This window comes from Populus trichocarpa, chromosome 16 (genome assembly GCF_000002775.5).
Source record: "Populus trichocarpa isolate Nisqually-1 chromosome 16, P.trichocarpa_v4.1, whole genome shotgun sequence".
Classification (NCBI taxonomy): Eukaryota; Viridiplantae; Streptophyta; class Magnoliopsida; order Malpighiales; family Salicaceae; genus Populus; species Populus trichocarpa.
The window spans coordinates 9,130,514-9,156,473 of NC_037300.2; the positions used below are offsets into that span (position 1 = coordinate 9,130,514).

At 37.2% G+C, this 25,960-nt stretch overlaps 2 non-coding genes across 2 annotated transcripts; both read left to right on the top strand.

Annotated features, from left to right (window-relative positions):
- The first annotated feature begins 8,692 nt into the window (after positions 1–8,692).
- Positions 8,693–8,799, top strand: LOC127904460 (small nucleolar RNA R71). Its single transcript, XR_008057667.1, has one exon. It is a non-coding gene; the product is annotated as a small nucleolar RNA R71 (small nucleolar RNA).
- An 8,850-nt stretch (positions 8,800–17,649) lies between these two features.
- On the top strand, positions 17,650–17,756 carry LOC112324572 (small nucleolar RNA R71). Its single transcript, XR_002978536.1, has one exon. It is a non-coding gene; the product is annotated as a small nucleolar RNA R71 (small nucleolar RNA).
- Positions 17,757–25,960: the final 8,204 nt, after the last annotated feature.

A 25,960-nucleotide genomic window follows, 5' to 3' on the forward strand; every position in this document is an offset into this window, starting at 1 on the left:
CTCCATTCGGTTTCATGCCAACACAAACCATATGGAACTCCTTGAGATGAGTATGAGGATCTTCTCCTGCAACACCATTAAATGTTGGTAACAAAAGTATAAAACCAGATTTGAGCTCAAAGTTTACATTATTGTCAATGTTTATGCACAATGGTTGATTTTCTACGTTAGGAGCAGCAAGCTCCTTGAGTGTTTGTTGTCGTGCAATAGCCATGGTGTTGAGGCGAGCTTCCTTTCTTAACCTGCGTAAAGTGCTTTCTATTTCAAGATCAACCTGCACTTGAATTTGATTAGTAGAACGGGTCACATGCATAAATTGCTAAGAAAACTCAAAATAAAGTAACCACACAAGAGATCGAAAACAATGCAAATTGTACGAAAACCCTACGGTAGAAAACTAAAACTGCCTAAAAACACTAGAAAACAGCGGAATTTGGCCTCAATAGGGTGGGGCTAGTGATTTATCATGAGTCCTGTTCAGAACGTCGTTTCCCTTCAGGAAACAAAAGGCCGATACCTAATTCCACCAAAAACTCTGTTTTGAACAGTACCGCTGCCGCAAGTGAACAGTACAGCCGCAAGCAAAAATTCTGTTTTTTTTTTTCATAAATATAAATAACAATCACATAAACTAAAAATAACAGTACAAGCACAAGAATCAACTAAAATTACTTCCCCGGCAACGACGCCAAAATTTGTTGCGATGTCGCGGTCGCACAAATTAATTACCCTAGCTTCAAACACAACACACAAGATAGTATAGAGCAAGCAAGGGGTCGATCCCACGAGAAAGTTTCAAGTCAGATTTTTATGTTGTACGTTATGTAATTGGGGGGGGTTTGGTTTGTGATTTTCTAAACTATGGCAGCAATTAAACTAGCAAACAAAATCAATTAAATTCGAAACTTATCAAGAAAACAAATCTTGGTCGCAAGCACACATCCACCAACGAAAATTAGAACCGATCCTTGAAACGAAAATTGCAGTTTATGTTCTGAAATTTTATCTTTTCTTAACGTTGATTAATTAACGGATCCGCCGTATAACTAATCCTAACCAACAAACAATCAAAGTGTCCGCACTAATGATTCAATTTAATGGTAGCTTTAAGAACTAGATAATTTCATCAAGATTAACATACAAAGTTGTCCGCAGCTTGTGTCACTTTGTTCAAATGTTCTCCCTAAGTTCAATAACGTAGTTCCGCCACAATTATCAAGCTTAGTTGCTTCACAAGTTCATATATCACAACTCCGGTTTTGATATTAAACTTAGCAATAGATTGTTCACAACAATAACTTAGAGTCCGCTCTAGCAATCATCAACAACAATCATAGGAAATATGCATAGGAAAACAATCATACTCATTCATAACATAAACTGAAAATAAAAGAAAGAATAAATCTCACGGTTCTTGAAATTCGAAGGTTTGTTGTGTCCTTGCAACCAAGAAAAGAGCTTAGCCTTGCATAACTATTGAACAACTACTTCTAAAGAATGAAAAGAGCATGATTTTTTGGGTTTGTAGAGGAGAGAATTTGTGTTTATTCTCTGCTGGCTGCTGCCTCCTTCTGCTCTCCCTCTTTTCTGCTGGCTGCTGCCTCTTCTCTCTTTCTTTTTTCTATGCTAAGAAACCCTAGTCTCTATTTTACAAAATAGTCCTTCCTTAAGTTGGCAGTTTACATTCAAGTACTTCAATAACTATTTTCCCTAAAAAGAAGAAATAGCCTTGCATGAAATCTTCAAGCTTTGACTTAGAGGAGCTAAATTGCTGATATAAGAACTTGGATGTCAGTTAAGATGCTTCGGAATGTAATTTGGACTCGTTACTTCACGAAACCTGTTTGCTGGCAGAATTCAGTTGTCATATTTGGAAAATCATATCTCCCTCATATGACATCTTTTTTGGCTAAAATTTGGAGCGTGGATAGGTCTTTGAATTAGTAATCCAAGAAAATTTAGTTTGCATCAATTGGACTTCTGTAGCTCCAGATATTAAATTTTGAATGGACAAAGGTCAACATTGGCAGAATGCGAGATTTGACTTTGCAGGATGTGATTTCCATGATCTTTCTCCTTTTATTTTTCTTGCATTACATTTCCACAAAGGTATGGATGTTAGATTTTTAGTGCCACTGGAATCACTTCATTTCGATCTCTAGAACTCACGCTCTGCACAAAAGTGCCAATTACCTCCAATTTACTCCTTTTTGCATCTTTCATCCAAAAGTGCCTTCAAAACATAAAACAAAGAATATCAAGATATTTTATATATAAAACATGGATAAAACACTAGTTAAATGTGGGTGAAACTATCGAATAATATGGTTACATCAAATACCCCCACACTTAGCTCTTGCTCGTCCTCGAGAAAGGATAAATAAAATCAAATTGAAAATAACTATGATCAATCTCTTAATCTCACATCAATGTCCAAGAATATATAAATTATAAACAAGAATACAATCAAGAATGATAAATAATATAATTCTCATGAATTCATTTACATGCAAACTTCAAAAGTCAATTAATCGTCGGGATTTAAATGAAATCTATGCCATGCCAAAGTGATAGGTCCTCTCATTGATATACGCTCCAACACTCACGTGTTTAAGGCTTATATGTTTAAATCTCTCAAATTCAATCAATGAATATGTTCTACCATAAGCTTGCTCTTCAATCTCATCTCCATTACTAACATATTACAAACAATGCATTAATCAAAAGGTCTTATTTTCTGGTTGTAATGGGGCTAAGGTTAAGGTGAGGTAAAAGAGAGTAAAAGAAAAGGTTCAAACCAAAGAAAGTAGACCATTCTAAAAAAATGATATTTCAAACAAGATATTTCATCAAAGCACATAAATTTTCCATCTTTAATCACCAATGCTTAGCTTCTTTTGATTTCAAGCTTTTTCAACATAAAATCTTAAGAACATAAAGGAACACTTTTTTTCTTTTTCTTTGTTCTTTTTTTTTTTTTTTTTTTTTTTACCTTTGGCAACTTTGCCCATCTTTTCATCAAGCATCACTTCTTCTTTCTTTTCACATAATTTCCAACCATAATTCCATGAGATATCATAAGTATATGCTCTACTAATCCTTGGCCAAGGGAAAAGGAAAACATATAAAAAGTTAAGGCTTATACATGGATAAAGCAAAGAAAAGATAAACAAGCTCAAAAGGGGCTCACTAAGGATAATATGCTTTAGGTTGGCTTTTTGGCTCAAGTGGTTAAAATTTCTAATGCCTTTATCATCTTCATGTATATATGTAATGCGAATGTAATCTCAACAAGATATGAAGCAAGTTCTAGAGATACATATCATTGAAAGAATGCACAATCAAAGAATATAATGTTGAAGGCTCAAAAGCTTGCATTGATATAACACTATAAAGTCAACATGACATATTCTCAAAGTCAATCCCTAAACCAATTAAACCTTAAAATTTACATGCATACTCCTTTATTTGATTTATATCTTCATCTATCTCAACTAATTCTCATACATGATACTCATATTCTCAAAAACCAATGGGAGTTCAAAAGATCAAACATAATTTTTTTTTTTTGAAAAATAACAAAGAAAACCAAAATTAGAAAACCAACATTCTCCCAATACCCCCACACTTAAAACACAACATTGTCCTCAATGTTGAAATAAAAGCAAAGGAACAGAAGAGAATGACAGAAAATAAATTAAAATGTGAAAAAATAAAAGATAAGGAAAAAGAAAGCAAATTTGATTTTTTTTTGTGCTGGGTTGCCTCCCAGTAAGCGCTTTTGTTTTATGTCATTGGCTTGACATGTGGCATGCTCATTCTTCATAGATTGGTTCAGCTAACTCTACAGAAGCGGTGAGTTCTGTCATCCAACCTTCATAGAAAGGTTTTAAACGATGCCCATTGACCTTGAGTACTTTGTTGGTTTCTAAACTTGTAATTTCAACTGCACCATAAGGAAAAACATTAGAAACAACAAAGGGTCCAATCCAACGAGAGCGCAATTTTCCAGGAAAAAGTTTCAAACGCGAATGATAAAGAAGGACTTTGTCTCCAACATGAAACTCCTTTCTTGTAAGCATTTGGTCATGAAGATTCTTAGTCTTTTCTTTGTAAATCCTTGCGTTCTCGTAAGCATCATTTCGAATTTCTTCCAACTCTTGCAGTTGTAGTTTTCTTGCAATCCCAGCAGCATCATAATCCATGTTACATTGTTTAATGGCCCAAAAAGCTTTGTGTTCAAGCTCCACCGGTAGATGACATGCTTTCCCATAAATCATTCTATAAGGTGACATTCCTATAGGTGATTTATAAGCAGTCCGATAAGCCCAAAGTGCATTTCCAAGACGTAGACTCCAATCTCATCGGTTAGGTTGCATTGTTTTCTCCAAAATGGACTTGATTTCTCGATTTGAAATTTCAGCTTGGCCATTTGTTTGAGGATGATATGTTGTGGAAGTTCGATAAGTCACATGATATTTGCGTAGCAATGCTTCCATGGAACGATTACAGAAATGAGTGCCACGATCACTAATGATAGCTTTAGGGATTCCAAACCTGTCAAATATGTGAGTCCTGACAAAATCTAAAACAACCTTAGCATCGTTAGTTCGTGTGGCTTTCGCCTCAATCCATTTGGACACATAATCAACAGCAAGAAGAATATAAAGATTGCCAAATGAAGAAGGAAATGGACCCATAAAGTCAATACCCCAAACATCAAAAATTTCACTTACAAGAATATTTGTTAAAGGCATTTGATTCTTATGAGTGATATTACCTGTTCTTTGGCATTTTTCACATGATTTGTAGAAGTGATATGCATCTTTAAAAATAGAAGGCCAATAGAAACCACTTTCAAGTACCTTGTGGGCTGTTCTTTTTGCTCCAAAATGCCCACCACAAGAATGAGAATGACAAAAAGTGAGAATGGAATGAAATTCATCTTGTGGTACACACCTCCTAACTACTTGATCCGCACAAAATTTCCAAAGGTAAGGATCGTCCCAAAAATAATATTTAGCATCAGCTCGTAACTTATCTTTTTGGGGTTTAGACAAACCTGGAGGGAATTCTTTGGTGACTAAATAGTTTACCAAATTAGCATACCATGGTCTTGTAGAGGAATGCAACATATACAACTGCTCATCAAGGAATGTCTCTCTTATTGTTTCGATCTGTATATCCTCGGTCCTCAGTCGGCTCAAGTGATCAGCCACATGGTTTTCGGCACCTTTTTTGTCTTTGATCTCAAGATCGAATTCTTGTAAAAGCAAGATCCACCTAATCAGTCTTGGTTTGGACTCCTTCTTCTTCAAAAGATACTTGAGAGCTGCATGGTCAGTAAAAACAATGACTTTTGTACCAAGTAGATATGACCTGAATTTTTCAAGAGCAAACACCACTGCAAAAAGTTCCTTTTCAGTTGTATGGTAATTGCATTGTGCTCCATCCAATATGCTTCTTGTATGGTAATTGCATTGTGCTCTATCCAACATGCGAGAAGCATAGGCGATAACATGCAAATTCTTCCCAATTCTTTGCCCAAGCACAGCTCATATCGCATAGTCACTCGCATCACACATTATCTCAAAAGGTTCATCCCAATTTGGTGGTTGGATGATAGGGGCAGATGTGACACGTCTCTTAAGCTCATCATGGGCATCTTTACATACTTGATCAAACACAAAATCCACTTCTTTGGCTAATAGTTTGCACAAGGGTGTTGTAATCTTCGAGAAATCTTTGATAAAGCGTCGATAGAAACCTGCATGGCCTAGAAAAGAACGAACTTCCCTCACGCATGAGGGGTAAGACAATGATGAAATAACATCTATCTTAGCTTTATCAACCTCTAATCCACGTGAAGACACAACATGCCCAAGAACTATTCCTTGTTCTACCATAAAATAACACTTTTTATAGTTCAAGACAAGGTTAGTTTCAATGCACCTTTTCAAGATTAAAGATAAATTTTCTAGACATTTATCAAAAGAATCACCATACACCGTGAAATCATCCCATAAAAACCTCGATTATTCTTTCAACATAGTCAGAAAAAATACTCATCATGCATCTTTGAAAAGTTGCAGGAGCATTACAGAGACCAAAAGGCATTCTCCTATATGCATATGTACCAAATGGACATGTAAATGTAGTCTTTTCTTGATCCTCAGGATTAATAACAATCTGATTGTATCCACTATATCCATCAAGAAAGCAATAAAAAGACTTACCTGCTAGGCGTTCAAGCATTTGATCCATGAATGGTAATGGGAAATGATCTTTGCGTGTAGAAAGATTGAGCTTTTTGTAATCAACACACATTCTCCATCCACTCGAGATGCGAGTAGGAATGAGCTCATCATTTTTGTTTTTCACCAACATGATTCCGGTCTTTTTGGGCACCACATGGATTGGCGCGACCCATTTACTGTCAGTGATGGGGTAAATGACTCCTGCATCTAACAGTTTTAAAATTTCAGCTTTCACTACCTCCATCATAGGCGGGTCCAACCTCCTTTGCATTTCCCTTGTTGGTTTTGTGTTGTCCTCCAATAGTATATGATGCATACACATTGAGGGACTAATGCCCTTGATGTCAGCTAAAGTCCATCCAATGGCCGTCTTGTGATCACACAACAACTTCACAAGTTTTTCCTCTTGCATACTTGTCAAACCTTTTGCTATGATAACGGGAAGTGTATTGTTGTCGCCAATGAATACATATTTCAAATTATCGGGCAAAGGTTTTAATTCTAACTCGGGGGCCTGTAAAATAGATGGCAAAAGCTTTTTATGTGAGAGTACTAAATCAACAAAGACATTACCATGGGGAATGGTTTGCAAAGCTTATAAGGCCAATACTGATTCGTGCACGTTTTGGGGAACACACACGTGCCTCTCCATCTCTTCTATCTTGGTGAAATCATAGCCATAGCTCAAAGCTATGCTTAATCCGTCTTCGCAATAAAAATCACAAACTTGCTGCACACACTTATCAATTTGGTCATAGCATGTGATAGAATAAACATTGCTATAAGGATATTTCATTGCATCATGAAAATTGAATTCAATTTTTTCATCTCCTACCTCCATAGACAAGGTATCCTTACCACAATCAATCTTTGCGTTGGCGGTTTTCAAGAATGGTCTCCCAAACAATATAGGAGTGCTGGTTGATGAATCACAAGAATCATGTTCCATATCAAGAATATAAAAATCACATGGAATAACCAAACTATCAATCTTGACTAGGACATCTTCTATCACACCAAGTGGGTAAACAAAACTACGATCCGCAAGTTGTATTACAATGCTAGTTTTATTCAAAGGCTCAAGACTAAGAGAATCATAAACATGTTTGGGCATAACACTAATGGATGCACCTAAATCGCATAAAGCTCTTTTAAAACTAGCATTACCAATAACACATGGGATAGTAAACGCACCTGGGTCTTTTTGTTTCAAAGGCAGATTCTATTGAACAACGGCAGATACAACTTCACCCATACTTACCGTTTCATGACCTTTTAGTTTGAAAGCTCTCTTGGTAGTACACAACTCCTTCAAGAATTTGGCATACTTGGGAATTTGCTTGATAACATCAAGCAAAGGAATGTTGAGTTCTACTTTCTTGAAAACCTCTAAAATCTCTTTTTCTTTGTCTTCTTTCTTTGACCTAGAAGAACTCACAGGAAAGGGTGGAATTGTTTTAAAACTGGAATTAATTGAGTGAGGAGTTACCTTTGGAGTGTTGGTCTTTATTTCAGTTTGTGGAGGAGGAGGATGTTCCTTCTTTGTACTCAATTCAGTTTCTATCTCTTCTTCTTCCTCCATCTCAATTTGTTTCAACCTTTTCTCTTCAAGTTCTTTCCCACTTCGCAGCATGATTGCACTAACATTCTCTTTTGGATTTAATGCTTGGGAGGGTAACTTTCCATTCATTTGTGCTTCCAATTTCCCTACACTTGAAGCTACTTGCCCCATTTGCTTTTCCAAGTTGTGAATACTTGACCTTGTTTCCTGTTGAAAAGACATGACATTTTGTTGCAAGGTAACAGTATTAGAAGCCAAAGTCTTCATCATCTCACGAAGATCATCATTGGATGATGACCCCATAACATTGGAGTTTGTGAATGGAGGGGGTTGTCTTGCTTGATAATTTTGTTGGGGCTGAAATCCATGGGGATGGAACTGTCGGCCTTGATTGCCTTGTTGGGATGGGTTGTCGTAGCGTAAGTTGGGATGATCTCTCCATCCGGGATTGTACGTGTTGGAAAAGGGATCATATTTACGCTGGGGCTGTCCGTTGAATGTTCCATCAATTGCATGAGCTTGTTCAATGTAGTCTTCTTGCATTGTTGGGCACATATCCGAAGCATGTCCTTGTAAGGAGCATATGCTACAAACTTTCACCTGCTGCACATTTCCACAAGCCAAAGAACGCACAAGAGAAGTAAGATCATTAACTTTACTTTCAAGGTTAGAAATACTTACCTCATTTACTTGTTTGTTGGAGAAGTCTCCACGAGTGCCAAATTGTTTTGAGTTGGCTGCCATGTTTGAGATCAATTGGCGTGCAACCTCGGGTGTCTTATCCACCAATGCGCCTCCACTTGCAGCATCAATGATACTACGGTCAGTAGGCATCAATCCTTCATAGAAATATTGAATGAGCAGCTGATCGGGTATTTGATGATGAGGACATTGAATGCAGAGTTGCTCGAATCTTTCCCAATATTCGGAGAGTGTCTCTCCATGAGATTGCCGAATCCCATATATTTCTTTTCTTATGTTGGCAACTCGAGATGCTGGGAAATACTTCTCAAGGAAAATCTTCTTCATAGCATTCCAAGTTCCAATAGATCCTGGGAGAATAGAGAAAAGCCATGCCTTTGCTGCCCCCTTCAAAGAGAAAGGGAAAGCTTTCAACTTAACTTATTCTTCATCGACTACATTCGGTTTCATGCCAACACAAACCATATGGAACTCCTTGAGATGAGTATGAGGATCTTCTCCTGCAACACCATTAAATGTTGATAACAGATTTGAGCTCAAAGTTTACATTATTGTCAATGTTTATGCACAATGGTTGATTTTCCACGTTAGGAGCAGCAAGCTCCTTGAGTGTTTGTTGTCGTGCAATAGCCATGGTGTTGAGGCGAGCTTCCTTTCTTAACTTGCGTAAAGTGCTTTCTATTTCAAGATCAACCTGCACTTGAATTTGATTAGTAGAACGGGTCACAGGCATAAATTGCTAAGAAAACTCAAAAGAAAGTAACCACACAAGAGATCGAAAACAATGCAAATTGTACGAAAACCCTACGGTAGAAAACTAAAACTGCCTAAAAACACTAGAAAACAGCGGAATTTGGCCTCAATAGGGTGGGGCTAGTGATTTATCATGAGTCCTGTTCAGAACGTCATTTCCCTTCAGGAAACAAAAGGCCGATACCTAATTCCACCAAAAACTCTGTTTTGAACAGTACCGCTACCGCAAGTGAACAGTACCGCCGCAAGCAAAAATTCTGTTTTTTTTTTCAGAAATATAAATAACAATCACATAAACTAAAAATAACAGTACAAGCACAAGAATCAACTAAAATTACTTCCCCGGCAACGACGCCAAAATTTGTTGCGATGTCACGGTCGCACAAATTAATTACCCTAGCTTCAAACACAACACACAAGATAGTATAGAGCAAGCAAGGGGTCGATCCCACGAGGAAGTTTCAAGTCAGATTTTTATGTTGTACGTTATGTAATTGGGGGGTTTGGTTTGTGATTTTCTAAACTATGGCAGCAATTAAACTAGCAAACAAAATCAATTAAAATCGAAACTTATCAAGAAAACAAATCTTGGTCGCAAGCACACATCCACCAACGAAAATTAGAACCGATCCTTGAAACGAAAATTGCAGTTTATGTTCTGAAATTTTATCTTTTCTTAACGTTGATTAATTAACGGATCCGCCGTATAACTAATCCTAACCAACAAACAATCAAAGTGTCTGCACTAATGATTCAATTTAATGGTAGCTTTAAGAACTAGATAATTTCATCAAGATTAACATACAAAGCTGTCCGCAGCTTGTGTCACTTTGTTCAAATGTTCTCCCTAAGTTCAATAACGTAGTTCCGCCACAATTATCAAGCTTAGTTGCTTCACAAGTTCATATATCACAACTCCGGTTTTGATATTAAACTTAGCAATAGATTGTTCACAACAATAACTTAGAGTCCGCTCTAGCAATCATCAACAACAATCATAGGAAATATGCATAGGAAAACAATCATACTCATTCATAACATAAACTGAAAATAAAAGGAAGAATAAATCTCACGGTTCTTGAAATTCAAAGGTTTGTTGTGTCCTTGCAACCAAGAAAAGAGCTTAGCCTTGCATAACTATTGAACAACTACTTCTAAAGAATGAAAAGAGCATGATTTTTTGGGTTTGTAGAGGAGAGAATTTGTGTTTATTCTCTGCTGGCTGCTGCCTCCTTCTGCTCTCCCTCTTTTCTGCTGGCTGCTGCCTCTTCTCTCTTTCTTTTTTCTATGCTAAGAAACCCTAGTCTCTATTTTACAAAATAGTCCTTCCTTAAGTTGGCAGTTTACATTCAAGTACTTCAATAACTATTTTCCCTAAAAAGAAGAAATAGCCTTGCATGAAATCTTCAAGCTTTGACTTAGAGGAGCTAAATTGCTGATATAAGAACTTGGATGTCGGTTAAGATGCTTCGGAATGTAATTTGGACTCGTTACTTCACGAAACCTGTTTGCTGGCAGAATTCAGTTGTCATATTTGGAAAATCATATCTCCCTCATATGACATTGTTTTTGGCTGAAATTTGGAGCGTGGATAGGTCTTTGAATTAGAAATCCAAGAAAATTTAGTTTGCATCAATTGGACTTCTGTAGCTCCAGATAATAAATTTTGAATGGACAAAGGTCAACACTGGCAGAATGCGAGATTTGACTTTGCAGGATGTGATTTCCATGATCTTTCTCCTTTTATTTTTCTTGCATTACATTTCCACAAAGGTATGGATGTTAGATTTTTAGTGCCACTGGAATCACTTCATTTCGATCTCTAGAACTCACGCTCTGCACAAAACATCGACTGAACATCAAATCTGCCAATTACCTCCAATTTACTCCTTTTTGCATCTTTCATCCAAAAGTGCCTTCAAAACATAAAACAAAGAATATCAAGATATTTTATATATAAAACATGGATAAAACACTAGTTAAATGTGGGTGAAACTATCGAATAATATGGTTACATCAAATACCCCCACACTTAGCTCTTGCTCGTCCTCGAGAAAGGATAAATAAAATCAAATTGAAAATAACTATGATCAATCTCTTAATCTCACATCAATGTCCAAGAATATATAAATTATAAACAAGAATACAATCAAGAATGATAAATAATATAATTCTCATGAATTCATTTACATGCAAACTTCAAAAGTCAATTAATCGTCGGGATTTAAATGAAATCTATGCCATGCCAAAGTGATAGGTCCTCTCATTGATATACGCTCCAACACTCACGTGTTTAAGGCTTATATGTTTAAATCTCTCAAATTCAATCAATGAATATGTTCTACCATAAGCTTGCTCTTCAATCTCATCTCCATTACTAACATATTACAAACAATGCATTAATCAAAAGGTCTTATTTTCTGGTTGTAATGGGGCTAAGGTTAAGGTGAGGTAAAAGAGAGTAAAAGAAAAGGTTCAAACCAAAGAAAGTAGACCATTCTAAAAAAATGATATTTCAAACAAGATATTTCATCAAAGCACATAAATTTTCCATCTTTAATCACCAATGCTTAGCTTCTTTTGATTTCAAGCTTTTTCAACATAAAATCTTAAGAACATAAAGGAACACTTTTTTTCTTTTTCTTTGTTCTTTTTTTTTTTTTTTTTTTTTTTTACCTTTGGCAACTTTGCCCATCTTTTCATCAAGCATCACTTCTTCTTTCTTTTCACATAATTTCCAACCATAATTCCATGAGATATCATAAGTATATGCTCTACTAATCCTTGGCCAAGGGAAAAGGAAAACATATAAAAAGTTAAGGCTTATACATGGATAAAGCAAAGAAAAGATAAACAAGCTCAAAAGGGGCTCACTAAGGATAATATGCTTTAGGTTGGCTTTTTGGCTCAAGTGGTTAAAATTTCTAATGCCTTTATCATCTTCATGTATATATGTAATGCGAATGTAATCTCAACAAGATATGAAGCAAGTTCTAGAGATACATATCATTGAAAGAATGCACAATCAAAGAATATAATGTTGAAGGCTCAAAAGCTTGCATTGATATAACACTATAAAGTCAACATGACATATTCTCAAAGTCAATCCCTAAACCAATTAAACCTTAAAATTTACATGCATACTCCTTTATTTGATTTATATCTTCATCTATCTCAACTAATTCTCATACATGATACTCATATTCTCAAAAACCAATGGGAGTTCAAAAGATCAAACATAATTTTTTTTTTTTGAAAAATAACAAAGAAAACCAAAATTAGAAAACCAACATTCTCCCAATACCCCCACACTTAAAACACAACATTGTCCTCAATGTTGAAATAAAAGCAAAGGAACAGAAGAGAATGACAGAAAATAAATTAAAATGTGAAAAAATAAAAGATAAGGAAAAAGAAAGCAAATTTGATTTTTTTTTGTGCTGGGTTGCCTCCCAGTAAGCGCTTTTGTTTTATGTCATTGGCTTGACATGTGGCATGCTCATTCTTCATAGATTGGTTCAGCTAACTCTACAGAAGCGGTGAGTTCTGTCATCCAACCTTCATAGAAAGGTTTTAAACGATGCCCATTGACCTTGAGTACTTTGTTGGTTTCTAAACTTGTAATTTCAACTGCACCATAAGGAAAAACATTAGAAACAACAAAGGGTCCAATCCAACGAGAGCGCAATTTTCCAGGAAAAAGTTTCAAACGCGAATGATAAAGAAGGACTTTGTCTCCAACATGAAACTCCTTTCTTGTAAGCATTTGGTCATGAAGATTCTTAGTCTTTTCTTTGTAAATCCTTGCGTTCTCGTAAGCATCATTTCGAATTTCTTCCAACTCTTGCAGTTGTAGTTTTCTTGCAATCCCAGCAGCATCATAATCCATGTTACATTGTTTAATGGCCCAAAAAGCTTTGTGTTCAAGCTCCACCGGTAGATGACATGCTTTCCCATAAATCATTCTATAAGGTGACATTCCTATAGGTGATTTATAAGCAGTCCGATAAGCCCAAAGTGCATTTCCAAGACGTAGACTCCAATCTCATCGGTTAGGTTGCATTGTTTTCTCCAAAATGGACTTGATTTCTCGATTTGAAATTTCAGCTTGGCCATTTGTTTGAGGATGATATGTTGTGGAAGTTCGATAAGTCACATGATATTTGCGTAGCAATGCTTCCATGGAACGATTACAGAAATGAGTGCCACGATCACTAATGATAGCTTTAGGGATTCCAAACCTGTCAAATATGTGAGTCCTGACAAAATCTAAAACAACCTTAGCATCGTTAGTTCGTGTGGCTTTCGCCTCAATCCATTTGGACACATAATCAACAGCAAGAAGAATATAAAGATTGCCAAATGAAGAAGGAAATGGACCCATAAAGTCAATACCCCAAACATCAAAAATTTCACTTACAAGAATATTTGTTAAAGGCATTTGATTCTTATGAGTGATATTACCTGTTCTTTGGCATTTTTCACATGATTTGTAGAAGTGATATGCATCTTTAAAAATAGAAGGCCAATAGAAACCACTTTCAAGTACCTTGTGGGCTGTTCTTTTTGCTCCAAAATGCCCACCACAAGAATGAGAATGACAAAAAGTGAGAATGGAATGAAATTCATCTTGTGGTACACACCTCCTAACTACTTGATCCGCACAAAATTTCCAAAGGTAAGGATCGTCCCAAAAATAATATTTAGCATCAGCTCGTAACTTATCTTTTTGGGGTTTAGACAAACCTGGAGGGAATTCTTTGGTGACTAAATAGTTTACCAAATTAGCATACCATGGTCTTGTAGAGGAATGCAACATATACAACTGCTCATCAAGGAATGTCTCTCTTATTGTTTCGATCTGTATATCCTCGGTCCTCAGTCGGCTCAAGTGATCAGCCACATGGTTTTCGGCACCTTTTTTGTCTTTGATCTCAAGATCGAATTCTTGTAAAAGCAAGATCCACCTAATCAGTCTTGGTTTGGACTCCTTCTTCTTCAAAAGATACTTGAGAGCTGCATGGTCAGTAAAAACAATGACTTTTGTACCAAGTAGATATGACCTGAATTTTTCAAGAGCAAACACCACTGCAAAAAGTTCCTTTTCAGTTGTATGGTAATTGCATTGTGCTCCATCCAATATGCTTCTTGTATGGTAATTGCATTGTGCTCTATCCAACATGCGAGAAGCATAGGCGATAACATGCAAATTCTTCCCAATTCTTTGCCCAAGCACAGCTCATATCGCATAGTCACTCGCATCACACATTATCTCAAAAGGTTCATCCCAATTTGGTGGTTGGATGATAGGGGCAGATGTGACACGTCTCTTAAGCTCATCATGGGCATCTTTACATACTTGATCAAACACAAAATCCACTTCTTTGGCTAATAGTTTGCACAAGGGTGTTGTAATCTTCGAGAAATCTTTGATAAAGCGTCGATAGAAACCTGCATGGCCTAGAAAAGAACGAACTTCCCTCACGCATGAGGGGTAAGACAATGATGAAATAACATCTATCTTAGCTTTATCAACCTCTAATCCACGTGAAGACACAACATGCCCAAGAACTATTCCTTGTTCTACCATAAAATAACACTTTTTATAGTTCAAGACAAGGTTAGTTTCAATGCACCTTTTCAAGATTAAAGATAAATTTTCTAGACATTTATCAAAAGAATCACCATACACCGTGAAATCATCCCATAAAAACCTCGATTATTCTTTCAACATAGTCAGAAAAAATACTCATCATGCATCTTTGAAAAGTTGCAGGAGCATTACAGAGACCAAAAGGCATTCTCCTATATGCATATGTACCAAATGGACATGTAAATGTAGTCTTTTCTTGATCCTCAGGATTAATAACAATCTGATTGTATCCACTATATCCATCAAGAAAGCAATAAAAAGACTTACCTGCTAGGCGTTCAAGCATTTGATCCATGAATGGTAATGGGAAATGATCTTTGCGTGTAGAAAGATTGAGCTTTTTGTAATCAACACACATTCTCCATCCACTCGAGATGCGAGTAGGAATGAGCTCATCATTTTTGTTTTTCACCAACATGATTCCGGTCTTTTTGGGCACCACATGGATTGGCGCGACCCATTTACTGTCAGTGATGGGGTAAATGACTCCTGCATCTAACAGTTTTAAAATTTCAGCTTTCACTACCTCCATCATAGGCGGGTCCAACCTCCTTTGCATTTCCCTTGTTGGTTTTGTGTTGTCCTCCAATAGTATATGATGCATACACATTGAGGGACTAATGCCCTTGATGTCAGCTAAAGTCCATCCAATGGCCGTCTTGTGATCACACAACAACTTCACAAGTTTTTCCTCTTGCATACTTGTCAAACCTTTTGCTATGATAACGGGAAGTGTATTGTTGTCGCCAATGAATACATATTTCAAATTATCGGGCAAAGGTTTTAATTCTAACTCGGGGGCCTGTAAAATAGATGGCAAAAGCTTTTTATGTGAGAGTACTAAATCAACAAAGACATTACCATGGGGAATGGTTTGCAAAGCTTATAAGGCCAATACTGATTCGTGCACGTTTTGGGGAACACACACGTGCCTCTCCATCTCTTCTATCTTGGTGAAATCATAGCCATAGCTCAAAGCTATGCTTAATCCGTCTTCGCAATAAAAATCACAAACTTGCTGCACACACTTATCAATTTGGTCATAGCATGTGATAGAATAAACATTGCTATAAGGATATTTCATTGCATCATGAAAATTGAATTCAATTTTTTCATCTCCTACCTCCATAGACAAGGTATCCTTACCACAATCAATCTTTGCGTTGGCGGTTTTCAAGAATGGTCTCCCAAACAATATAGGAGTGCTGGTTGATGAATCACAAGAATCATGTTCCATATCAAGAATATAAAAATCACATGGAATAACCAAACTATCAATCTTGACTAGGACATCTTCTATCACACCAAGTGGGTAAACAAAACTACGATCCGCAAGTTGTATTACAATGCTAGTTTTATTCAAAGGCTCAAGACTAAGAGAATCATAAACATGTTTGGGCATAACACTAATGGATGCACCTAAATCGCATAAAGCTCTTTTAAAACTAGCATTACCAATAACACATGGGATAGTAAACGCACCTGGGTCTTTTTGTTTCAAAGGCAGATTCTATTGAACAACGGCAGATACAACTTCACCCATACTTACCGTTTCATGACCTTTTAGTTTGAAAGCTCTCTTGGTAGTACACAACTCCTTCAAGAATTTGGCATACTTGGGAATTTGCTTGATAACATCAAGCAAAGGAATGTTGAGTTCTACTTTCTTGAAAACCTCTAAAATCTCTTTTTCTTTGTCTTCTTTCTTTGACCTAGAAGAACTCACAGGAAAGGGTGGAATTGTTTTAAAACTGGAATTAATTGAGTGAGGAGTTACCTTTGGAGTGTTGGTCTTTATTTCAGTTTGTGGAGGAGGAGGATGTTCCTTCTTTGTACTCAATTCAGTTTCTATCTCTTCTTCTTCCTCCATCTCAATTTGTTTCAACCTTTTCTCTTCAAGTTCTTTCCCACTTCGCAGCATGATTGCACTAACATTCTCTTTTGGATTTAATGCTTGGGAGGGTAACTTTCCATTCATTTGTGCTTCCAATTTCCCTACACTTGAAGCTACTTGCCCCATTTGCTTTTCCAAGTTGTGAATACTTGACCTTGTTTCCTGTTGAAAAGACATGACATTTTGTTGCAAGGTAACAGTATTAGAAGCCAAAGTCTTCATCATCTCACGAAGATCATCATTGGATGATGACCCCATAACATTGGAGTTTGTGAATGGAGGGGGTTGTCTTGCTTGATAATTTTGTTGGGGCTGAAATCCATGGGGATGGAACTGTCGGCCTTGATTGCCTTGTTGGGATGGGTTGTCGTAGCGTAAGTTGGGATGATCTCTCCATCCGGGATTGTACGTGTTGGAAAAGGGATCATATTTACGCTGGGGCTGTCCGTTGAATGTTCCATCAATTGCATGAGCTTGTTCAATGTAGTCTTCTTGCATTGTTGGGCACATATCCGAAGCATGTCCTTGTAAGGAGCATATGCTACAAACTTTCACCTGCTGCACATTTCCACAAGCCAAAGAACGCACAAGAGAAGTAAGATCATTAACTTTACTTTCAAGGTTAGAAATACTTACCTCATTTACTTGTTTGTTGGAGAAGTCTCCACGAGTGCCAAATTGTTTTGAGTTGGCTGCCATGTTTGAGATCAATTGGCGTGCAACCTCGGGTGTCTTATCCACCAATGCGCCTCCACTTGCAGCATCAATGATACTACGGTCAGTAGGCATCAATCCTTCATAGAAATATTGAATGAGCAGCTGATCGGGTATTTGATGATGAGGACATTGAATGCAGAGTTGCTCGAATCTTTCCCAATATTCGGAGAGTGTCTCTCCATGAGATTGCCGAATCCCATATATTTCTTTTCTTATGTTGGCAACTCGAGATGCTGGGAAATACTTCTCAAGGAAAATCTTCTTCATAGCATTCCAAGTTCCAATAGATCCTGGGAGAATAGAGAAAAGCCATGCCTTTGCTGCCCCCTTCAAAGAGAAAGGGAAAGCTTTCAACTTAACTTATTCTTCATCGACTACATTCGGTTTCATGCCAACACAAACCATATGGAACTCCTTGAGATGAGTATGAGGATCTTCTCCTGCAACACCATTAAATGTTGATAACAGATTTGAGCTCAAAGTTTACATTATTGTCAATGTTTATGCACAATGGTTGATTTTCCACGTTAGGAGCAGCAAGCTCCTTGAGTGTTTGTTGTCGTGCAATAGCCATGGTGTTGAGGCGAGCTTCCTTTCTTAACTTGCGTAAAGTGCTTTCTATTTCAAGATCAACCTGCACTTGAATTTGATTAGTAGAACGGGTCACAGGCATAAATTGCTAAGAAAACTCAAAAGAAAGTAACCACACAAGAGATCGAAAACAATGCAAATTGTACGAAAACCCTACGGTAGAAAACTAAAACTGCCTAAAAACACTAGAAAACAGCGGAATTTGGCCTCAATAGGGTGGGGCTAGTGATTTATCATGAGTCCTGTTCAGAACGTCATTTCCCTTCAGGAAACAAAAGGCCGATACCTAATTCCACCAAAAACTCTGTTTTGAACAGTACCGCTACCGCAAGTGAACAGTACCGCCGCAAGCAAAAATTCTGTTTTTTTTTTCAGAAATATAAATAACAATCACATAAACTAAAAATAACAGTACAAGCACAAGAATCAACTAAAATTACTTCCCCGGCAACGACGCCAAAATTTGTTGCGATGTCACGGTCGCACAAATTAATTACCCTAGCTTCAAACACAACACACAAGATAGTATAGAGCAAGCAAGGGGTCGATCCCACGAGGAAGTTTCAAGTCAGATTTTTATGTTGTACGTTATGTAATTGGGGGGTTTGGTTTGTGATTTTCTAAACTATGGCAGCAATTAAACTAGCAAACAAAATCAATTAAAATCGAAACTTATCAAGAAAACAAATCTTGGTCGCAAGCACACATCCACCAACGAAAATTAGAACCGATCCTTGAAACGAAAATTGCAGTTTATGTTCTGAAATTTTATCTTTTCTTAACGTTGATTAATTAACGGATCCGCCGTATAACTAATCCTAACCAACAAACAATCAAAGTGTCCGCACTAATGATTCAATTTAATGGTAGCTTTAAGAACTAGATAATTTCATCAAGATTAACATACAAAGCTGTCCGCAGCTTGTGTCACTTTGTTCAAATGTTCTCCCTAAGTTCAATAACGTAGTTCCGCCACAATTATCAAGCTTAGTTGCTTCACAAGTTCATATATCACAACTCCGGTTTTGATATTAAACTTAGCAATAGATTGTTCACAACAATAACTTAGAGTCCGCTCTAGCAATCATCAACAACAATCATAGGAAATATGCATAGGAAAACAATCATACTCATTCATAACATAAACTGAAAATAAAAGGAAGAATAAATCTCACGGTTCTTGAAATTCAAAGGTTTGTTGTGTCCTTGCAACCAAGAAAAGAGCTTAGCCTTGCATAACTATTGAACAACTACTTCTAAAGAATGAAAAGAGCATGATTTTTTGGGTTTGTAGAGGAGAGAATTTGTGTTTATTCTCTGCTGGCTGCTGCCTCCTTCTGCTCTCCCTCTTTTCTGCTGGCTGCTGCCTCTTCTCTCTTTCTTTTTTCTATGCTAAGAAACCCTAGTCTCTATTTTACAAAATAGTCCTTCCTTAAGTTGGCAGTTTACATTCAAGTACTTCAATAACTATTTTCCCTAAAAAGAAGAAATAGCCTTGCATGAAATCTTCAAGCTTTGACTTAGAGGAGCTAAATTGCTGATATAAGAACTTGGATGTCGGTTAAGATGCTTCGGAATGTAATTTGGACTCGTTACTTCACGAAACCTGTTTGCTGGCAGAATTCAGTTGTCATATTTGGAAAATCATATCTCCCTCATATGACATTGTTTTTGGCTGAAATTTGGAGCGTGGATAGGTCTTTGAATTAGAAATCCAAGAAAATTTAGTTTGCATCAATTGGACTTCTGTAGCTCCAGATATTAAATTTTGAATGGACAAAGGTCAACACTGGCAGAATGCGAGATTTGACTTTGCAGGATGTGATTTCCATGATCTTTCTCCTTTTATTTTTCTTGCATTACATTTCCACAAAGGTATGGATGTTAGATTTTTAGTGCCACTGGAATCACTTCATTTCGATCTCTAGAACTCACGCTCTGCACAAAACATCGACTGAACATCAAATCTACCAATTACCTCCAATTTACTCCTTTTTGCATCTTTCATCCAAAAGTGCCTTCAAAACATAAAACAAAGAATATCAAGATATTTTATATATAAAACATGGATAAAACACTAGTTAAATGTGGGTGAAACTATCGAATAATATGGTTACATCAATCCGACCATTGGATCGCGCTCAAAATTTAACAGTAGTTTCCGAAGGCCCGTTTCCTTGGACTACCTATGGAATCCCTACTCATTGAAGAGAAGGTCTTGTCGCGCGAGACCGGAATAACAGCTGAAAAGCGTCATAACTTTTGATTCGATCGTTGGATCGTGCTCAAAGATTAACAGTAGTTTCCGGAGGCCCGTTTCCTTAAACTACCTATGGAATCCCTACTCGTTGAAGAGGAGGTCTTGTCGCGCGAGACCGGAATAACAGCTGAAAAGCGCCATAACTTTTGATCAGACCGTTGGATCGCATTCAAATATTTACAGTAGTTTCCGGAAACTCGTTTCCTTGTAATGCCTATGGAAGCCCTATAACTTGAGAAGGAGGTCTTGTGGCGCCAGACTGGAATAACAGCTGAAAAATACCATAACTTTTGATCTGACCGTTGGATCGCGCTCCAATATTAACAGTAGTTTCTGGAGTCCGGTTTCCTTGTACCACCTATGGAATCCCTACTCGTTGAAGAGGAGGTTTTGTTGCGCGAGACAGGAATAACAGCAAAAAAGCACCATAACTTTTCATCAGACCGTTGGATCGCGCTCAAACAATTATAGTGGTTTCTGGAGGCCCGTTTCCTTGTACTACCTATGGAAGCCCAACTATTTGAAGAGGAGGTCTTGTGACGCCAGACCACAATAACATCTGAAAAGCGCCATAACTTTTGATCTGACCGTTGGATCGCGCTCAAATAATTACAGTAGTTTCCGAAGGCCCGTTTCCTTGGACTACCTGTGGAATCCCTACACGTTGAAGAGGAGGTCTTGTCGCGCGAGACCGAAATAATAGCTGAACAGCACCATAACTTTTGATCACACCGTTGGATCGCGCTCAAATATTTACAGTAGTATCCGGAGGCCCGATTCCTTGGACTACCTGTGGAATCCCTACTAGTTGAAGAGGAGGTCTTGTGGCGCCAGACCGGAATAACAGCTGAAAAATGCCATAACTTTTGATCCGACCGTTGGATCGCGCTTCAATATTTACAGTAGTTTTTGGAGGCCTGTTTCCTTTCACCACCTATGGAATCCCTACTCGTGGAAAAGGAGGTCTTGTCGCGCCAGACTGGAATAACAGCTGAAAAGGGCCATAACTTTTTACTCGACCGTTGGATCGCTCTCAAATATTTACAGTAATTTCTGGAGACCCGTTTCCTTTTACTACCTATGGAAGCCCTATTACTTGAAGAGGAGGTCTTGAGGCGCCAGACCGGAATAACAGCTGAAAAGGGCTATAACTTTTGATCCGACCGTTGGATCGCGCTCAAAGATTTACAGTAGTTTCCGGAGGCCAGTTTCCTTGAACTACCTATGGAATCTGGCACGACCAAAAGATTGATGTCTTCTCCCAAGTGCAGGAGTGTCGAAGTAATAAATAACTCGGCAAGACCGGGGTCGAACCACAGGGAGGTTAATTGTATAAATTATAAACAACAATAATACAACAACAATAACAACAATAATAACAATAACAATAATAATAATAATAATAATAATAATAATAATAATAATAATAATAATACCAATAATACTATTAATAATGATAATAATAAAGATGATGAAGAAGAAGAAGTTGATGAGAACTTTGAGATGGAAGATTAACGTAAGGATTAAACAATGATAACAACAAATGCCAAGGTTAGAGGATCCACTAATGGTATTTCAAACAAGTATAGTATAAACTCTTTTTATTCAATTGGAAACCACACACAAAGGAGGTTCCAATCAGATTATAAATTGTTAACATGATTACATTAGTTATCTTATTCGAATAATGCTAATACTTGTAAATGTTGTCAGGCATTTATGATTATAACTTATGTTAACAACAAATCAAGTTCCTTTCATAGCTCAGGTGTCGGTTATACCATACAGTATGGGCTATGAAAGTGCCAAGTATTTGTTGTACCAAGTGTTATACAACATAAATCTAGATTAACCATTTAACAAGTAAAGTATTAAAAGTGAACAAGATAACAAATATAAAGCATGTTAGTATCCAACATTAAGGTCTATGTTAAGTTTATATTATACTTATTCTTACACCATTAGTGTACCCTTTTCACCTTGACATAATTAACTTAGCAACACATAATGAAAGAAAGAGACATAAATAAACAAGGAAAGGAAATGAAAAGCATAAGCAAGAAATTAATATAAGCAAAACTTAAGCATTACAAAAAATAAAGAGAGAGCAAGAGCACTGACTTGATGACAATTCTTATCTTCTTGTCTGCCAAAAATGTCATTGATAACGTCATAATTTGAACAGACTTCAATCATGAAAGTTCTAGGAAATTGTCTCATCTTTCTAGGGTAAAAATTGGAGATCATTTGGACTTGTAGAACTCAAGATATGGGCTGAACACTGAACAATGTCTGGGCTGCAGGACAGATTCGGACTTCTTCGTTGTTGCTACAATTTGGACTTCAAAACGGCCTTGTTAAATCTTGGGCTCCTCATGAAAGTTGTAGGCCTATGTCCCACCTTTCCATCCATATAAAGTAGACCTAAATCCGAGATCTACAGCTCCAGATATGACCCGATTACCGAACAATGTTCCAGTATGGACTCCACCAACGTCTCTTTTCTACGTTTGGCCATCTCTTTGTCCTTTCAATTTCAGTACTTCAACTCATCAATCAATTCTTTCATTTATATGATAGGCCTGCATTTAAGATGAACATTTACCATAAATTAAAGGTATCTTATATTATTAGATATGTTATTATAAAACATGCTTTCATTAAGGAGTTATTGATACTTCAAGTGCAAAATGATGATATAAAACCTTGATAAAAATGCACTTTTAAGTACTAATCACACCCCCAACCAGCTTATTACTAGTCCCTAGTAATCAAAGCATTAAAATAGAAAAACAATTTGCAAATTCCACAAAGCAAGACATTCATCATTCAACTTCCATTAATCTATCCAGATAAACAAACTCTCATTAAGTTTATATATCTACTCAATACCTCTTAAACAAGATATTAATAAACCTTACTTTTTATGTGCTCAATGTATGAAAACATGGATGATGGGGCTTTTATTGGAAGAAAAACAGTATTTTGTTCTAATATTTAAGGTTAACTTCCTTGGGTTGGGATTATTATCTTTTTTTTAAAAAAATATATACATATAACTTAAAACACAATGCATCTTTAACCCATGTAACGAGCTTTCGGCTAATGACTCCCAGACCAGTTGGTCTTAGGGCATTAGGTGTTGAGACACCCCTACGAGCTTAGTAACTCGGGTTGCAGATACTGATACGTAGATAGTGCAATGTTTGATTCCCTTAAGCTTTTCTCCTTAACCCATGTAACAAGCTTTGGGCCAATAGCTCCCAAGTCAGTTGACTTTAGGGTATTAGGTGTTAAAACACCCCTTCGGGCTTAATTGCTTAGGTTAGGGAGGCTACGAAACCAAACTTATCTACGTTTTTATTATCATCATTTTCTTTTTGTTGTTTTTTTTTTTTTCAAATTATAGACTATCCCTATCCCTTAGTTGTTACCTTTAACAAAAGAACATAAATAATGTAATAATCCAATGTGCAACCCACAATCATATGTTAAAGTGTGTGTGTGAAAATGAAGGTTTAAGAATACTTGTTAAATGAGTATATGAACAGAATCAAGTGATAATAATGCGAGAGTTTGTAAACCTGAATATTTCAAGAAGTATTCTAATAGGCCTTGTTATGAATATTGCAAATAACCATTGGAAAACGTTTACTAAGATGCGTCTCAAGAGTCACTAAAATTCCTCCTTACTCTGCCATCCTAGTAATAACAGTTTTGTCAAATGGTTTTAAAAACAATAGCAGTTAGTTGGTTAGTTTTTTTTTTTTGTCAACTACTACTACCCTCTCCCCCCAACCAAAACGAGACATTGTCCTCAATGTCATAAGGTAGAAAGATAGAGTATAGAAGACATCACCTGAAACAACAAACACTGACAAACCTGAAACACACTTAAACAAATATAAGAAATAACAAAACAAAATAATATGTTAATAATAAAACCAAAAGACATAAGGTTTCACAAACGAAGGCTCAAATCCAATCTAAGCTTTTTACGGCTTTCCGTAGTTGACCAATTTATGCGACTCATGGAAGGATCAATTACAGGGATGAAAGATTGTAGTTGGTCAATCAATTGTTCAGCAGTAGCAGCAGAGATTATGATTTGTCGTGCCGAAGATGTTAGAAATTCCTGTTCCACAGCTTGATCAAGAAAAGACAACAAATTATCATAAAAACCATTAACATTGAGCAAACCTATAGGTTTATGGTGAATGTGCAGTTGGGCCCAAGAGGAAATATGAAAGATCTCTTACAATGTGCCCAGATCACCTGGTAAGGCAATGAAGGCATCAGCATGGTTAAACATTGTATTCATCCGATCAAACATTGTGGAGACCTGTAGTTCCTCTCCAATTATTTTCCCAATGAAGTTCCCTTTTGCTAAAGCTTTGGGGACGACCCCCAAAACTTGACTACCTCCTAAAAATGCAGCTATTGACACACCCCCCCATTAACCCAAGGCTGCCTCCCCCATACACTAAATGAATCTTTCTCTCAGCTAGGACCTGACAAAGATGATTTGCTGCTTCTAAAAATGCTATTTCCTTCCCAGGACTGGATCAACCGAAAACATAAATATTTTTTATGTGATAACTTGAGGGACCTGCCATTTCTACACACTTCTATATCCTGGTATTCCGGTCTGGCGCGTCGAGACATCCTCTTCAAGTAGTAGGGATTCAATACGTAGTACAAGGAAACGGGCCTCCGGAAAGTACTGTAAATATTTGAGCGCGATCCAACGGTCGGATCAAAAGGTATTGCGTTTTTAAGCTGTTATTCCGGTCTCGCGCGACAAGACCTCCTCTTCAACTACTATGGATTCCCTAGGTAGTACAAGGAAACGGTCCTCCGGAAACTACTGTAAATATTTGGGCGCGATCCAACGGTCGGATCAAAAGTTATGGTGTTTTTCAGCTGTTATTCCGGTCAGGCGCGTCAAGACATCTTCTTCAAGTAGTAGGGATTCAATAGGTAGTACAAGGAAATGGGCCTTCGGAAAGTACTGTAAATATTTGAGCGTGATCCAATGGTCGGATCAAAAGTTATTGTGTTTTTAAGCTGTTATTCCGGTCTCGCGCGACAAGACCTCCTCTTCAACTACTATGGATTCCATTGGTAGTATATGGAAACGGTCCTCCGGAAACTACTGTAAATATTTGGGCGCGATCCAACGGTCGGGTCAAAAGTTATGGCTCTTTTCAGTTGTTATTCCGGTGTGGCGTGACAAGACCTCCCCTTTAATGAGGAGGGATTCCATAGGTACTTCAAGGAAAACAGGCTCCGGAAACTACTGTAAATCTTTTAGGACGATCCAACGGTCGGATCAAAAGTTATGGCGCTTTTCAGTTGTTATTCTTGTCTGGGGCGACAACACCTCTCTTCATCTAGGAGGGTTTCCATCGATAGTCCGAGCAAATTGGCTTCGGAAACTACTGTAAATATTTTGGCGCGATCCAACGATCGGATCAAAAGTTAAGGCTCTTTTCAGTTGTTATTTCGGTGTGGTGTGACAAGACCTCCCCTTTAACGAGGAGGGATTCCATGGGTACTTCAAGGAAAACTG